We start from the raw sequence: 11,926 nt of genomic DNA, 5'->3' as shown, positions 1-11,926 counted from the left end.
AATAATATTGTTTAAACCTATCTATCAGGAAAACATTATCTTGGTTGATACTACTGTTTTGAAACGTTCCTGGAAATGACATTCAAATGAATTAAAATGCTTGATTAGCTGTCCTTACCTACAGCTGCGATACCACAACTGTATTCAGCCTATGGGAGGAGCGGTGGCTCTGTGGCTAAGGGACTTTGCCTCTGGCTGGAAGGTTGCTGGTCCAAATCCCGCGGCCGGCAGAGGAATCCTACTCTGTTGGGGCCCTGAGCAAGGCCCTTGACCCCAACTGCTCCAGAGGCGCTGTACAATGGCTGACCCTGGGCTCTGACCCCAAGATTCTCTCTGTCTGTCTGTCTCATGGAAGGCAAGCTGTGGTATGCGAAAAGACAAATTCCTAATGCAAGAAATTGTATATGGCTAATAAAGTGATCTTATGTTATCTTATTCCATGTAATAAATAAATATAAATATTTTTTTTAGCAAAGGCAACTCAAAATGGCCATTTCCTTGGACTTCATAAATTCATTATAGATCACAGCATCAACACCACAGAAAGAGGTTGGCAGGAATTGTTCCACTGTCTGGGGCGCCTGAGTAACCTGGTGAAGGTGGACATCTCCAGACCCGTGTCTCATCTGCTGAAACCTTCTTCCTGCCTGGTCGTCGCCTGTGTAAGGGCCATCGCGTGGCTCCCTAGAATCCAGTATGTTCTTCCGCCGGGCTGGCTGCTGGACGAAATGGACTGGAAGCTGTTCGAAGACACGAAGAAGAGGCATCCTCAGTCACGACACATTTCTTTGACCTACAAGATCCACGTGCAGCCAAAGATTGTAGAAAGCATTTGAACTTTAGTTGGCAACACGTACCACAACAACAGAAATCAATCCCCATTCGACCATCGCTTTCGGACGCTGTTGGCACCCGGTGAAGTACAGGTGTACTTGAAATGAAATGAGATGTGTACTTGTACTAATTAACTGCTGTCTCTGTGTTTTTCTATTATTGGAAAATAAGACTGCAAAACCTGAGACCTCTAAATATATGAATATTAATTATATTTACATTTCCCTGTGCAAGGTCTGAAACAACCCCTTAAGCCTTGCAATCTTACACTGTTCTTGGATCCTATGTGGAAATAGAAAGGGCAGAAGGGTCATGATCTGTTTTGTAACCAAATGTATTCTGTAAAAGGATGTGATGAACTGTCTCTGGTCATTCGTCCTGCTTTCCTAATATGGACTAGCTGTAGATTGCTGTAATAGCTCTCACTATGTTGTTGTTACCGAGGGAGCTTGGTAAAGTCCCTGATTATCTCCAGGTGGCAGAAGAAATAAAGTTGCAGACTATTGTTCGCTGTAATCTGGTATCCCATTACACCAGTTAACTGAGGCTCACGCAAGCACATCACCAGTTGGGTCATCTGTCATTCCAGCATCCCAATGACTGGAGTTACTTGTAGGAATAGGTACTGGCCAGAAGGAGCCCCAATTGGAAATGGCTTCACCCAGAGGTTGAATGAATATTCAAGTGCTTGTGAAGGCCAGGGTCTTTATTAACAGCGGTTCATCTCTGATATCCACAAAATGTGTCCTCTTAGACATTTCCGAAGGTGTGTGTCCAATGTTGTACACTGGGCCAAGGAAATGTCGGGGAATGACGATGCCTAAATAAAGGAATTTCTTTTATTTTGTAACCGACTGCACCGCCTAGCACTTTGAAAGGGTGCCAGGACTCTACACTTGAAAGGAAAGTGGGGATATTGGGGATTTAGGGGTACAGAGAATTAAGTTGTGGTGGCAAATGTAAGCGTACGTTCAAGAAAAGAACCTTCTATGTCTTTTTAAAAGTGATTATTCATGAAAGTTCTTAGGAACACTGCCCCTTCTCTGTCCTGTGGCTGTGGTCCAGTAATATACAGCCAGAGTGCTGATAGTCTTGCAGACGGAAGAGGAGGCTCATCCTGTTGATATCAAGGCGGTGTAGGACTGCACACGTCATAGTGACTGTGCAGCTCCTACTGGACTGGTCCGCAGAGCAAGTGAGAGGCGAGCAACACGCTGTTCTGAATTTCCTAAGACTCATTCCCAAGGTCAGAGAAGCAACACTGAACTAAAATGACCTGAAAAGGTCTGTTACAGAAGTCTCTGAAGTTTATCTTTTTAGAGCTGCAAATACAATTAATTTGCAAATATAATTTCTGTTTTACTTATAAGTCAAAAATGCTACACAGGAGAGACCTCTGTAACTACAGTGAACTAAAATGACCTGAAACAATCTGCTCCTCTGACTTTGTGAGTGAGTGAGAGAAGTGAGACTGTTCAGAACTGTCTTAAATAATGACTTTTAAAAAGAGGACATGTCCTTACACTGGCCTACAAACGTTATGCTCGGAATCCCCAAATTCTATCCCTTTTCACTCTCAAAAGTGTAGAGTACCATCCTAATGAAAATCTAAACAAATCTATTAAATTAACAGTCAGAGGGGCCAGATCACATTTAAGACATACACTGAATTTAAATATGTATTTAATTTTTGTTCTTGTTGCTCCCCAGGAATTCTGAAAATTCACTATTGCATATTAAGGCTCTACATCTATTAGCTGAAATATCGAATCTTATAGACATTAAAATACATTGTTAAATTGCACTGATTAATAAACAAGAATTAATTAAACTTCACTGTGTATATTTCTGGTGTGTCTTTAAAGCAATTTTAGGGAAATATTACAATAAAATTCAAGCGACTGATGCAAGTTCATTTCTGACTGAGGATATTATTTCCACTATTTTCAGGAACGTTCTAATATCATCTGGTGTTCTGCTTAGTCACCCACTGCACCAACGACTACAGGGCAGCAGCTGTTACTGTGGATTCCTTACAAATGAGGGACCTCTCGCATCCTCATAACCTCATCATCAGAAAGTTGTGAGTTTCGGGGCAGGGCCACTTCCTCTCTTGCTCTTTTCAGACACTTGCGGCAACTGTTCGCTCATAACCACGTCTGGAATGCGTGACCTTTACACGGGGGAGAAGCAACGCCAAATCCCTTTTCTAAACAACATTCACATTCAGAAATAAGTCAAGAAATTTGCGCTGCTATCAGCCTGCCCATGTTGCCAAAGAAAGATTCACTCGGCGTCAACATGGCAGAACAGCGATCACTTGAAAACAATGTTCCACACTCCGTAAGCAAGAACTTCAGTGTTTGCAGTCATCCGATATGGCGATAGTCAAAGGAACGCAAAACACGAAGCGTCAAAAGACAAGATAAGTTGATGGAAAGAGCATTGAATTGATGAGCACAAAAGTTCAGCACGTACAATAGGCAACGAAGGTCCCAGCGTCGTCATCGCACTTGAAAGGACTGCCTTGCAGACCAAGGGCAGTGGGCGGTGCCCTGTAGAGGGGCAGAGGCGGTAAGACATGATGCAGAGAAGCCTGAAGCAAGGGGGATTAGCTCAAATGGTAGAGCGCTCGCTTAGCGTGCGAGAGGTAGTGGGATCGATGCCCGCATCCTCCAGGTCTGAGTTTGGAGCACCGGGAGCCAGGCGCTCTCCTTTAGCCTCTGCGACTTCTGACAGGTGCTCCTCCGTTGCGGAGAGAACGTCCTTCAGTTGTCAAGCATTGAAGGGCCACGCCTCCTTCCCAACCTCAGTCTGCACTGAGTGCGTCTCCGGCATTTTCTCGTCCGATTTGTCAGCTTAGCAAGTGAAAAGTATATCGGAGTAAAAACAGTGCTGATAATACTCTCACAAATTGTTAGAAGACGTGCTTTTGATCATCAATTGCTTAACAATCACATTCGTTCGACTTGAGCCATCAAGCTCGTAGTTTCCCTTCAAATCTTGAAAGCTGCCAGTGAGCACATCATAGTCTGCAGGATGCCCCGTAACTTGAGTACTTCAACAGAAAGAAGAGCAGACAGCTCCACAAATATGCGAGGCACAGAGAGCGCAAGGCGTGGAAAGAGCGTTAAATTGATGAGCACAAAATTTCAGTTCGTACAATAGGTAACGAAGACTAAGACTTGCAGACTAAGGGCAGTGGGAGGTTGCTGTTTTGAGACGGAGGCATTGGGACGGTGGGCCGAGATCTATTCTTCTTAAGGAATTCTTCATCGTGAAAGATCAGTCCACAGGTTATCTAAAGAACTTACAAATTTTTTGGACTCAGGGAATCACGAGCTACCGGAAGGGAGTGAAGTGCTGAAACACATGACATGCCCTCTTGATCTCACATGCACAATTCTGCTGCAACATGCACAGCTACCGTCCACACCAGGCAGTGGGGCTTCAGCAGAATTTGCTACGCCACCTGCAAATACATATCCAGCTGCACACATATACATGGCTTCCTGTCCTTTTCATGATCTCAAAAAAAAGCATAGCGTGGTTTTCCTGCCACCTGATTGACCGCATCTCCCTCAGAATGTGCCCCGCTGCATTCATTGCTGAAGCAGGACGGAGGCTAACGGACATGCCAGAACAGTGAGGTTCAGCGATCTCTCCAAAATATTGTGGTTGTAGTGGAAGAAATATGGTTTAAATTGTACCTTGGTATTTCAAACTCTCTCTAGAATGTTATCCATTTCTATTTTATTTTGACAGGAACTGTTAAAAGGCTAATGACACTAGATGAAAAGAGAAGAAAGAAAACACAACGTTTCGGCCGTGGAGCCTTCTTCAGGTGTGAGGGCTCCACGGCTGAAATGTTGTGTTTTCTTTCTTTTCTTTTAAGCATGGAATAGACCTATTACTTGTTCCTTTGCAGCCTACACATGCTGACACAGCTCCCCACCTGAACTGCTAATGATACTAGATGCCTGGTAGTTTGTGGTACTTGGTTATTGTCTTATGTTTGCTCAAACTGCATATGTGTGATTGCATATTTTTGTGTATTTTCATATGTCAATATTTAATTCACTCACATTCCTGTATGCTTGGAAGGAAGGCAGATTGGATTTGGCACAGGACGCCTGCTCATATATGTTGATCTTTGTTGGGCTGGAAAAACTGATAAAAAGTGTATGAAAAAAGCTCTCCCCAACATTTCCCTTCTCTTGGCCATGGTTACACTGCCCTTTCTTTCCGTCTTTTGTCCTTCTACAAAGATTCCAGGGCTCTTTATCCACCATAATATCATAAGCCAAAAATAACCATCTAATGTGTAAACAGCATTTGTAATGTTGGTAGCTGGAAGAGGTTAAGTATGTTTGCAAGACCTAGTTGATTACACCACAGACTTACCTTGTTGTTGTCAGTTTTTTTTTCTCTTTTAAAGGCTGTGCTGGACTGTACCACTATCATAGAAGATTTTTTCAGGACACATCGCAGTTCCATAGTAGAATTTATCAATAGTAGAATTCCATAGGACATTATTTATCAACATCTAACATTACCCAGTGTGAGACTCTGCCAGTAAACCTCAGAGCATTGAGTTCTCCACTGGTGAAGATGGCTTTCTGAAGTCATGAAATCCACTGCTGGGATGCCTGAGAGACAGTGATTGAATCCTGGCTGGAAATAGGCTCTCTGTTAGTGTTGATCTGTGAGAATTATGTGGTAAAAAGGGAACACTCCTTTACTTTAGTCACTTTGAAAGTTCAAATGTACAGATCTTCAGAAACCCCAGTCTGAAGGATGAAGCAGGTTCTGCTCAAGAAGTTGCCTACGTTTTGCTCCATTCACTCCAAGCAGATAGTCCAACATTTGCCTTCTCTTGGCCATGATTACACTGCCCTTTCTTTCATCTTTGTACTTCTACAAAGATTCTAGGACTCTTAATCCACCATAATATCAGAAGCCAAAATTAACCTTCTAACATGTACAAATCATTTGCAATGAAAGGAGGTGGAAGGGTTTAAGAATGTTTGTAAGACCTGGTTGATTACCACACATAGACATACTTTGTTGTCAGTTTTTTTTCTCTTTGAAAGGCTATAGGAGGGGCGTGATGGACTGTACCACTATCATAGAAGATGTTTTTCTTCTAAGGACACTTCTGTAGAGGCAAGGCTTATTTAAAATACAGGAATTAAGTTTGCTGCTCCCTTGCCAGTCCCTCTCTCCCTCATCTCAGTGCAGCTGGATACAGAGAGGCCATTCCATCTGGTTCACATTTAAGGTGTTTTTCTAGCTGATAGAGTTTCCTGATAAGGAACAGCTCCCAAGGCTGAGATTCACCAGCCACCCTAATAAATGGTCATCTCTGGCGCCTTACTGTCTGGGAGATTCCATGGGAGAGTCTCATCCCAAGGTTTACAACCCTAAGGTCAGAGGTCATTGTTACTCATCCTCCACCTCAATCAGCCAATCAGGAACTGGTAGGGCAGGGTAACTCCACATGGGTCTCGAATGCCTGCGGAACTTTTAGCCACTGAACTACCGTAGTTCCTCCAGATAAAACAGGCAGCACAATGCCCAGAAGGTGCCCCTCCAGGACATTCTCAGACTCAGCTCGGACAATCACGTGACGGCCAGTGTGTCCGAGTGCCAGGACTTAACTTTGTTCTAAGAGTCGAGAACAGAGGTTGCCCATGCATAACAAAAAGATCTGCCCCAGGTTAGCCTAGCTGACAGCCTCGTGAACCACCGGTACTCCACCGCCAAAGCTCGCCTGATCAACGAGTGAACTACGGTCGGAACTGTCGACAGCTGAATCTCAGGATTCAGGACTAGCGCTACATCGGGAACGAACTGGTCTTCTTCCCATCTAAAGAGTGTGACTGGCTTGGACCCGCAGTCACTTTCCATGTGCACAAGCTCTGCTAGTTTCAGCCAACACTAACTCGCCGGTCTTCAAAGAGCATCAGCAGCGCATCGCAGCAGGAATCTTTCCCTCCTCTCCTTCTCGCCAGCCGCACCGGCCACTGCCTGGCACCGAGCCAGAGAGCGCCGATTGCACACAGCAACAGCCTGCCACTGCTTCTTTGTGTCCGCGGGAGATCTGAATCCACACAGATCGGATGAGTATTCAACATTCTGCATTACAGCTCGAGAATTCAATTGTTACCTCAACCACAATTGATATCAATCTAATACCTATGAGTGATGTACTTGCTTTTGAGTATCTAGTGTAGAAGTTGTAATCCCAGTTCATTTACGAAACAGTCTAAATGAATGGTATACTGAATGTATGTCCCTCTTGGTTTGGAACTCTTCATGATTTAATATATAACTTTTGTATTCTGCTAACCCACACTCTTAAGATCTGTTATGTTTATATGCACATTTTATGTATTAATAAGTGTATTAGTATCTGTGTGTGTGCGTTAATGAGTTAACCCGCGAGGTCGGTTTTCTAATAGCCATCAAAGAATCATTTTGTGACTTACTGCTACAATTAATAATTGTCCCAGTAAATCCACAAAACCCCTACACATTCATGGAAACCAATATTTACCTGCTAATCCAGAATGCAGCAGAGAACAGTTGGAGAGAAGGTTAGTATTGGTCGATACTGCATCACAGAGGTCAGTCTCTTCCCCCTCATTATGCAGGCTGACTTGTTCACGATGAACTGTGCTCCAGTGACAGTCAGCTGCAATCACTGACGCAGACACAGTGTTGATATACTGATGGCACTTTGGCTGATTTGGTTAACATGCTTCCTCTTAAACAGGAGATTCTGCGTTCAAATCCCAGCGGTGCCTTTCTTCCTGTCTTGTCTTACAAAATGTATCACTATGGATGATTATGTGCAGCTTCATTTTGTTTAATGCAAGTTTTCATTTTCTTTCTGGAACAACTTGCTTTTCATGAAATTCATACAGCCTGTGAAAGCTGAAATACAAATCTTGCATTGTATATCGCAGGCTGGTAAGAAAGAGGCATTATTTTCTTTTTTTTAATCAGAAGCTTGCAAATGGAGAAAAGGGACACACGTGAATCTCTGTTAATTGAAAGGTTAGTGGTTTGAGCCCACCCAGAAATGCACTTCTCATTATTGCAATGTAAACCTCATCTCTACTTATTCGGATTTCTTAGCAAAACCTTAACCCACTTGATATTTGCAGGAAATGTGAATGTTTTTGTTTAACAATTAAGTACGTAAGTCAATATCACTGGGAATGGCCAATAATGACCAACATTCAAGGACATCATATTTATCCATGGACTTTGATCTTCGAACGGCTGGCAGAAAAATTAATTTATGCTCTCGTTGCATCCTTATTTAGAATATTTAAAATTATGACACAGATTTGTTGGAGAACTTGACAAGCAAAAAAGACAGTTGGACAGCATGATTATGTTAGGACTGTACATTTGTATTTTAATACTTTTGTATATTTATCTTAATTTTAATATACATGTAACCATAAATGCTGTTCTATGTAAATACATTTTGTTGTATTTTATCATATTTTAGCTGAGGGCACAAGGGGGTCTATTATACCTTGCAAAACTTCCAAGACAACTATAACAGAGGCTCATATTTTAATAAAATTTGCTTTAAAAGAAAACCAAAATTTGTACAATATCATCCCTCAATATCAACGTTCAAATGAAGGATTTAAAGAAGCAACAGTGATAGGAGAGTACATTGATTTTGGACCAATATTTGCATCTGAACAATCCTTCCTCCTGGAAAGAAGAAAAAACAGGTATGTTTTGAGTCTCATGATGATGCTCTTCTGGATAAAAACAAAACAGTGCAAATTTGTTTCTGATGTATTTTTGATTAAATTATAACTGTCATCGAAGAGAAATTTGATCAGTTGAATGCAGTCAAAACTTTCGACATTTTATATGATGACAGGACGTACATTTAGGACTCAGTACCGATAACACTGCTGCTATTGATGGAGTAGAAATAAGTGATGTATTGGCAGTTTTATCTGAGGCAAGAAGTACTAGAACACCTCCTATAAAAATGTTAGGATTCAGAGCAAGAAATATTTTTCCACCTCACCCAATGGTATTGCATTAACGAGGCTGAAGCTGGCTTCTTATTCGCCAGCTTCTTCTTCTGCCTTAAATGCTGCTGCTGTGATGTTATGCTGCCTTTCGCCTGTAGATGGCTCTTTACAGTAATTTATAAAAGTACTAATCGGGATGGATTACTGTATTTATCCTCAGTAAATGGGAATATGTAAGTAGTGACTATCCAAATAACATTTCTGTGTGAAACACATTTCAGAAAATTGTAAACCAATTTTCAAAACTCACAATAACACAAACACAATAAGTCAATAAGACGAAGGCAAAACATAAGTTCACAGGCACTTTCTGCATATTTACCACGACCTTGCCTTCTGATCATAAAAAGTCTTAAAATCTTGCATTTTACAAGAACTTTTTAATATAAATGGGACATTTAGAACATGGCATATGAGAATATATGGTTAACCGAGGATGAGCAACGGGTGATGGCACTTTCTGCTTCTTGCTATAAACCTACCCCCTGGTTATAAAAACATCTAAAAATTCTGACACTGAGGTGTGAGAGACAATGGAACAGACTATCAAAATCCTGAACTTTAGGAAATTTTACTGTGCCATTTTTTTAAATATGACCCTGTGAACATGGCATGTCCCTCCTTCCTCATTACCAAAACATCTCAATGTTCCGACACTATGTACATTGGTAATTACAACACTTCACTGTTGCATTTCTGAGTTGTGACATTGTGAACATGGCATGTTAAAGTATATAGAAAATCTAGATCAGAACAGGCTAAATGCAATTCATAGTGATTTATCATTTTCTTACTTTCTAAATGAAAAAAAAAAAATTCAGTGATTATGACACTTCGGTATGACATAAAATATGCTTCAATGACAGAATAAATAATCATGGAAAAAAATACCTACAGTGGACATTCATATTTGTGATTATAGGAAATTTAAATATCAGGTGAATAGCTGCGTCAGCATTCGTAGGCTGCAAAGGAACAAGTAAAGGGTTATTCCATGCTGAAAAGAGAAGAAAGGAAACACAACGTGTTGGCCGTGGAGCCTTCTTCAGGTGTTAGAAAGACAGGGCAGTATGCAAAGATAATTTTCTTTTTATCTTTGCTGACTGCAGTTTATCTTTGATGACAACATCAAAGAAATTAAGGAATTCTTACAGCTAACAGCTCCACATCAACTTCCTTCTATAACTAACCTCATCAGATCTCTCAACTCCCAACTCTTCCAGTTTCTCACTTCAGAGAAGGATAAAAAACTCAATCATCCTCTACAGAGAAAAACCATCAACACCCCTACCACCTCCACCAATCCTAACCTTGTTGTTACTATACCCTCTGACCTTTCCCTTTCACCCCTTTGCATCCTCAGCTAACATATTTTAATATTACAACCCAATTACAATAGATTGTACAGTATTTACAGTTTAAAATTAAGGTAAATATGTCAAAATATCAAAATCCATCTGCACAGTGCTAACAAAACAATGCTTGTCAAGTTCTCAAACAAATCTGCATTGTATTTTTAAAATATTTCAGCAGAGGATGTGACGGGAGTATAAATGACGATTCGAGGATCATTTTTCTTGGGTGAATATGGTTTTCTGGGGAGTTGCGATGTTGGGCATTATTGGACATTTTTGACACGTGTTGAACAGTCGCATTTCCTACAAATATTAAAATGGCTATGGTTTAGCTGAGAAATCCAATCGACCTATGCGAAAACAATGTTTACATCACAAAAGAAACCCGTCCCTGGGTGGACTTGAACCACCAACTTTTCGGTTAACAGCCGAACGCGCTAACCGATTGCGCCACAGAAACTGACTGGTGGAGTTTTTTCTCGAATCAAAAAAAAATCTCTTACCGTTCTTTTTGCCAGCCGGTAATATTTCTTCCGCACTGATAACCAAGAACTGAATTTCATGTTTCGCAAGCTGTGTGAATTTAATCAAAAACAAGTTTTCCAGAAAGGAAATGAACACATGCATTTAACGAAATCAAGCCCTTTGTGAGTGCCCAAAATGGTACGTTCTGTACTACAAGATAGGAAGAAATACACGGCTGGGATTTGAACATAGGTTCTTTTGTTTAATTGAGAAGCGCTTTAACCAACTAAGCTATGGTGACAGGACGACCATCACCTTTTACAGATACTTGGACACACCGCTCTGAGACATCTGCGTTCAGAAAGCGCTGAACCTGCTCTCAGAGCAAATTGCCTCTTTTACATACAGTAGCAGCCCCGACACTGAGAAACGAAGAGAACTGGCTTTTATCTGGAATTTTTCATGTCCAATGCGTTTGACATCTCCCAAGGGCGACAGAGTTCTTTTGCAACACTATTTCTTCTTCTTTTTTCTTTCTGTACGCTTTGATAAAAAACGAGAAATCGTGCAAGGGAAAAATGTCTTTTTTTCATAGAGAAAACGTGCACCAGGAAATGTTGTGTTGAGAAGAAGTGATTTAACATGATACGTGACCTAATTTATCGAAGCAAATGCTCACCCAGCAAGGTCTGGAGAAGTTGGAGAGTCTGGTGGATGCGATAATTATACGGTGTTGTGGAAGAAAACAGTCTTTCTTTGAATTCTCAATCAATCGGAATTTCAGTGCGAAACATAAACCCTTTGTCTGATTTAAAGACATTATATTTTAAAACTCATAAAAATTCAGAAAACACATGTTTCTCATTTAGAAATTTTAGAGGGCGTCGTGTATTACTAGTAGCGGCACTGAGCACACTATGGGGGAATTCAGGTTATGTGAAATACCAGCGGTTTAATAAATAACGCATCTGATGTCGGATCATAAGATTGTAGGTTCGACTTCTACCTGGCTCGTGTAAATTGTATTCAAGCTTCTCAGTAGTAGATGTCTATTATGTAATGAACCGTACCTGAAAGCAAACGTTGGGTCTGTTTCCTGTTTTCCAGCATGAAATAGCAAATCGTTACAAAAAGTACCTGCTAATGTCTAATGAATTTTTTTTCAAATGACATTTTCAGGCTTCAGACACTTTTTAA

General features: G+C 41.0%; 2 non-coding genes across 2 annotated transcripts; one reads left to right on the top strand and one right to left on the bottom strand.

The window, feature by feature from the left end:
• The first annotated feature begins 3,439 nt into the window (after window positions 1-3,439).
• Window positions 3,440-3,512, top strand: trnaa-agc (transfer RNA alanine (anticodon AGC)). The gene has a single exon. It is a non-coding gene; the product is annotated as a tRNA-Ala (tRNA).
• A 7,138-nt stretch (window positions 3,513-10,650) lies between these two features.
• Window positions 10,651-10,724, bottom strand: trnan-guu (transfer RNA asparagine (anticodon GUU)). The gene has a single exon. It is a non-coding gene; the product is annotated as a tRNA-Asn (tRNA).
• Between the last annotated feature and the right edge of the window lie 1,202 nt (window positions 10,725-11,926).

This window comes from Atractosteus spatula, unplaced genomic scaffold, assembly GCF_055471065.1.
Source record: "Atractosteus spatula isolate fAtrSpa1 unplaced genomic scaffold, fAtrSpa1.hap1 Scaffold_29, whole genome shotgun sequence".
Lineage (NCBI taxonomy): Eukaryota > Metazoa > Chordata > Actinopteri > Semionotiformes > Lepisosteidae > Atractosteus > Atractosteus spatula.
This window is presented reverse-complemented; position numbering and strand designations above follow the sequence as displayed.